Source organism: Diplotaxodon limnothrissa, linkage group LG18, assembly GCF_057381915.1.
Source record: "Diplotaxodon limnothrissa isolate DT_005_m linkage group LG18, D_limnothrissa_male_GT1.1, whole genome shotgun sequence".
In the NCBI taxonomy this organism is placed as follows: Eukaryota; Metazoa; Chordata; class Actinopteri; order Cichliformes; family Cichlidae; genus Diplotaxodon; species Diplotaxodon limnothrissa.
In genome coordinates this window covers 21,309,911-21,316,404 of record NC_140613.1, presented here as the reverse complement: position 1 = coordinate 21,316,404, position 6,494 = coordinate 21,309,911, and positions in this window count along the sequence as shown.

Below are 6,494 nucleotides of genomic sequence, written 5' to 3'. Positions count from 1 at the left end.
TTCAAATTCAAAATTCAAATTCAAATTTTATTTGTTACATACATAGTCATACACAGTATGATATGCAGTGAAATGCTTACACAACTGCTCATGACCTAAAGAAAAAAAAGGCTATGAAAAAGATAGGAAATAAATATGAAAATTAAAAAGGGTCAATTTAACTAGGAAGGAATAAAATAAAATTAAAGTTAAAAATGAAATAAATGTACAACAAAATACACAATATACAAATACACAGTATAGAAATATATAAGAATGTATGAAGAAATATAAATATGTATAGACAATAACAGCAGCTGTACAGTATTAAGTAGAAATGAAGAAATATAATGTCCAGTGTTGTAATAAATAAAAAAATAATTTTTTATTTATATAGCACCTTTCAAGACAGAATCATAAAGTGCTGCACATGAGATTACAAGTCATGAAAAGATTTAAAAAGAGAAAATAAAACAGGCAAAAAATTAACCAAAAGCAGTTTTAAAAATGTAAGTTTTGAGTTGTTTTTTAAAAACAGCTACTGAGTCCACAGTTCTTAATGCTTGGGGGAGAGAGTTCCACAGTGTAGGGGCCACAGTGGAAAAAGCTCTGTCACCCTTAGTCCTCCTCTTAGTATTTTTTATAGCAAGTAAGCCCTGATCAGATGACCTCAAAGACCTGCTAGAGACATAGGGCTGTAGCAGATCAAAGATGTAGGCAGGTGCCAGTCCGTGCACAGCTCTGTAGGTCAAGACCAGGATCTTAAAATCGACTCTAAATTTAACAGGAAGCCAGTGTAACTGAGATAATAACGGTGTCACATGTGAGTACATGGAGGATTTTGTCAAAAGTCTAGTTGCAGCATTTTGCACAACCTGCAGACGATCCAGAGAACCTTTGCTTAGACACATAAACAGCGAATTACAATAATCCAAGCGTGACGAAATAAATGCATGTATAGCAATCTCCAGTTCAGAGCGAGATAAAACCGGGCTTAGCCTAGCCACATTTCTTAAATGATAAAAACAAGAGCGAACCAGACATTTCACATGCCCATCCAACGTGAGACTCGAGTCAAAGGTGACACCTAAATTCCTGATAGAGGATTTAACATAAAGTGAGAGAGGACCAAGGGCTTTCACTATCTGCGATAGAAACCTATCAGGGGCGCATACGAGGACTTCGGTTTTCCCCTCGTTGAGTTGGAGGAAATTTGCAGCCATCCAACGTTTGATCAAATCTAAGCAATCATTCAGACGCTGAAGCTTAGATAAATCCTCGGGCATAAAAGAAACGTACAACTGAATATCATCAGCATAACAGTGATAAGAAATGTCCTCAAAAGAGCCCATTATATGCAGGAGGGGGAGAAGATAAATTAAAAACAATAAAGGCCCCAAAACTGACCCTTGAGGGACACCATAGGTAAGGGAGGTAGAGGATGACCTAAAATCGGAGACTGCCACAGAAAAGGATGAGATAAGAGGAGAACCACTCTAAAGCAGTTCCAGATACACCAACCCATTTTTTCAGCCTTTCAATGAGGATGTGATGGTCAACTGTGTCGAAAGCTGATGTGAGGTCCAACATGAGTAGAACAGAGCATTTTCCTGCATCATTATTCATCAAGATATCACTTGAGACCCTAGGAAGAGCTGTCTCCGTGGAGTGAAATTGACGAAAACCGGACTGAAACTTATCGTAAATGCCATGTTTGTCCAGAGCTGCCATAAGCTGCTTAGCCATAACCTTTTCTAGAAGCTTAGCGATTAACGGTAACTTAGAGATAGGTCTGTAGCTGCTCCAAAGAGAGGAGTCAAGCTGAGATTTTTTTAAAAGTGGGAGAATAGCAGCGTTTTTAAAATAAACCGGAACTATACCAGATGCCAGTGAAGAGTTGATTAAAGTGAGCACACATGGGCCAATAGACTGGAAGACATTTTTGAATAATGATGCAGGTATAATGTCAAGTGAACAGGAGGATGCTTTCACTGAATTCACTAATTTCACTAGCTCAGGTAGTGAAACCAGAGAGAAAGTATCCAAGATAATGGGCCGGGATGGGGTAGAGATTGAGATAACAGGTGCTAACCATCCGTCTGACGGGGGACAAAGGCTCATTAAAAGACAAGTTAAAAACAATAACATACAGGGAGTGCAGAATTATTAGGCAAGTTGTATTTTTGAGGAATAATTTTATTATTGAACAACAACCATGTTCTCAATGAACCCAAAAAACTCATTAATATCAAAGCTGAATGCTTTTGGAAGTAGTTTTTAGTTTGTTTTTAGTTTTAGCTATTTTAGGGGGATATCTGTGTGTGCAGGTGACTATTACTGTGCATAATTATTAGGCAACTTAACAAAAAACAAATATATACCCATTTCAATTATTTATTTTTACCAGTGAAACCAATATAACATCTCCACGTTCACAAATATACATTTCTGACATTCAAAAACAAAACCAAAACAAATCAGCGACCAATATAGCCACCTGTCTTTGCAAGGACACTCAAAAGCCTGCCATCCATGGATTCTGTCAGTGTTTTGATCTGTTCACCATCAACATTGCGTGCAGCAGCAACCACAGCCTCCCAGACACTGTTCAGAGAGGTGTACTGTTTTCCCTCCTTGTAAATCTCACATTTGATGATGGACCACAGGTTCTCAATGGGGTTCAGATCAGGTGAACAAGGTGGCCATGTCATTAGTTTTTCTTCTTTTATACCCTTTCTTGCCAGCCACGCTGTGGAGTACTTGGACGCGTGTGATGGAGCATTGTCCTGCATGAAAATCATGTTTTTCTTGAAGGATGCAGACTTCTTCCTGTACCACTGCTTGAAGAAGGTGTCTTCCAGAAACTGGCAGTAGGACTGGGAGTTGAGCTTGACTCCATCCTCAACCCGAAAAGGCCCCACAAGCTCATCTTTGATGATACCAGCCCAAACCAGTACTCCACCTCCACCTTGCTGGGGTCTGAGTCGGACTGGAGCTCTCTGCCCTTTACCAATCCAACCACGGGCCCATCCATCTGGCCCATCAAGACTCACTCTCATTTCATCAGTCCATAAAACCTTAGAAAAACCAGTCTTGAGATATTTCTTGGCCCAGTCTTGACGTTTCAGCTTGTGTGTCTTGTTCAGTGGTGGTCGTCTTTCAGCCTTTCTTACCTTGGCCATGTCTCTGAGTATTGCACACCTTGTGCTTTTGGGCACTCCAGTGATGTTGCAGCTCTGAAATATGGCCAAACTGGTGGCAAGTGGCATCTTGGCAGCTGCACGCTTGACTTTTCTCAGTTCATGGGCAGTTATTTTGCGCCTTGGTTTTTCCACACGCTTCTTGCGACCCTGTTGACTATTTTGAATGAAACGCTTGATTGTTCGATGATCACGCTTCAGAAGCTTTGCAATTTTGAGACTGCTGCATCCCTCTGCAAGATATCTCACTATTTTTGACTTTTCTGAGCCTGTCAAGTCCTTCTTTTGACCCATTTTGCCAAAGGAAAGGACGTTGCCTAATAATTATGCACACCTGATATAGGGTGTTGATGTCATTAGACCACACCCCTTCTCATTACAGAGATGCACATCATCTAATATGCTTAATTGGTAGTAGGCTTTCGAGCCTATACAGCTTGGAGTAAGACAACATGCATGAAGAGGATGATGTGGACAAAATACTCATTTGCCTAATAATTCTGCACTCCCTGTAGTGATCAGAAATAAAAATGTCCTCAGAGCAAATAAAATCAATATTTAAACCCAAAGTAAAAACAAGGTCCAGTGTGTGACCTTTACTGTGTGTAGGACCGGACACATGCTGAGTCAAATGAAAAGAATCCATAATGTTCATAAAGTCTCTGGCGAATAGGTCGGAGTCATCATCAACGTGAATGTTAAAGTCCCCAACTATAAGCACTCTAGACAGCCTCATAGTAGCGGATAAGAAGTCACTGAGCTCCGATAAAAATAACCTGTTATATCCAGGTGGACGATACACCACAGCACAGTAGGAAGGATCCTTGTTACCAATTTTAAGCAGCTGCAGCTCAAACGAGCAATCTACATTTGTAAGTGTATTCATTATTTGAATCCTGGGTTGTGTGAAATCCCAGAAATAAACCCTAAACAAAGTGAATCTGCAAACTAAGGTGTAGGTCTGTTAGGTTATGTTGTGGTGATCCTCGAGTTGGGGGATGGGTGTTCATACTGGAGTTCAAAATTAAAACCAGAGGGAGTGTTCGCCCAGGGCACCAAACAGGCTAGTACCGCCACTGTTTGAAATAAAACATCTCCGTGTGCAACTGCAACTTCTGCATGAGTGTCCATTTCATGCTTTGGTGAAGCAAAGCGTGAAACGGACCAGCGTTTTACACATTTTGCCATAATATCATGTTGATGATTTTTTTAAAACTCTAATTTAAGAGGACAAGTAAATAATAAAAAATCTAATTATGAATTCAGTTTTTTTTCTGTTGCCTCACTGCATTTCCTTATTTGAATTGTTAATGGATTTACTCAGAAATGTATGTTTGGAGGATCAGAATAACTAAGTTTTAGCTCGTTTACCTTTTGCTTCTTGATTTTAAGTATTTAAAAACTAAAACACATCTGTTCTCATAATCTGTTCTTTCTTTTTTTAGATGCTCAGATAAGATTAATTGATCCTGATAACTCTGGGGCAACTCTTTGCTCTGGAAGAGTGGAAATCTATCACGACAACAGATGGGGAACAGTCTGTGATGATGGCTGGGACCTAAATGATGCTGAGGTGGTCTGCAGACAGTTAGACTGTGGACCAGCACTGAATGCCACTCGATCAGCTCACTTTGGTGAAGGAACAGGACAAATCTGGCTGGCTGGTGTGTCCTGCTCAGGAAGTGAAAGTTCCCTAACTGATTGTCAGCACAGAGGATTTTGGATACCCTACTGTGGACATTATCAGGATGCTGGTGTCATCTGTTCAGGTGAGACACTTTTTGGATCATGAACAGTATTCAGTAACAATTTGTTCATGCAGCTGTAATCTAGAGAGAAATATGTCTGTTAGTTATTTTTTTGTAAACCTTTTTTAAAATATATTTTTTAGAAAAGCTGTTGTGTGACTGGATCTGGTTAACTCTCGCACACGTGTGTCATGGTGCTGGGTCTGTGACCCAGCATGCTGAGTTATTTTGTATTTTGATTGTTAAGGTTCTACTAGTATTATTAGTTTGTCCTAGCTGAGTTTAGTCTAGTTTATATTATCATCCGTCTCTGTGGTGGCGAACATCAACAGACAGGGTGGGTTAGGGTCCTGTCCTTTGCACATATAGGCTCGCAAACTGATAATTTGGAGCAGCATCAGTCTGTTGTGACTGAGGGCTACTAATATTCTAGGGGCTCTGAACTTGGGAATAGCAGTCTGTCTTTTAATGAAAGGGGCATGATGGCACAATGGATGTCTAAACCTCATTCCATCCATCCATCTTCTGCTGAGTCAAACTTAACTGGCTCCTTTCAATGTGGAGGACCAGCGGCTCTACTCTGAGCCCCTCCTGGATGGCTTAACTTCTTACTCTGTCAGAGCACAGACACCCTTCCTAGGAAGCTCATTTCTGCCACTTGTATACTCAATCTTGTTCTTTCGGTCGCTTTTACACTCAGCTCTCTCTTCACCATGGCGGACTGGTACAGTGTCTGCAGCACCAATCCATCTGTCAATCTCCCGCTCCCTTCTCCAGTCACTCGTGAACGAGACCCCGGCATACTTAAACTTCTCCACTTGGGGCAGGAACTCCAATGGGTACTTCACCCCTTTGGTCCTCACCCTTTTCCAGCCGAGGACCATGGTGTCACAGTACTGGGTCTGCGACCCAGAGTTTTGTGTTTTTGGTTTAAGTAAAAGGATAAAGAGCTGCTCCAGTGTTCCATGAACAGGACGAAAACCGCATTGTTCCTCCTATATCCAAGGTTTGACTAATGGACGGGCTCTCCTTTCCACCACCCTGGCATTGACCTTCCCAGGGAGGCTGAGAGGTGTGATCCCCCTATAGTTGGAATACCCTCTGGTCCCCCTTCTTAAAGATGGGAAGCACCGCCTCGGTCTGCCAATCCAAAGGTACCACCCCTGATCTCCATGTAACATTGCAGAGACGTGTCAGCCAAGACAGCCCTACAATATCCAGAGCCTTCAGGAACTCAAGGTGAACCTTATCCACCTCAGGGGCTCTGCCACCAACTATTTGTTTAAATGCCTCAGTGACCTCGCCCCTGAGATAGACGAGTCATTCCCCTCGTCCCCAGACACTGCTTCCTCCACGGAAGATGTGCCAGTGGGATTAAAGAGGGACTCGAAGCATTCCTACCACCGCCTGACAATGTTCTCAGTCGAAGTCGGCAGCACTCCACCCACACTATACACAGTGCAGGTAGAGCACCACTTTCTCCTCCTGAGTTGCCTGATAGTTTGCCAGAATCTCTACAAGGCAGTCCGCTAAACCTCTTGTTCCCAGTGGGATTCATCCCTAGTGC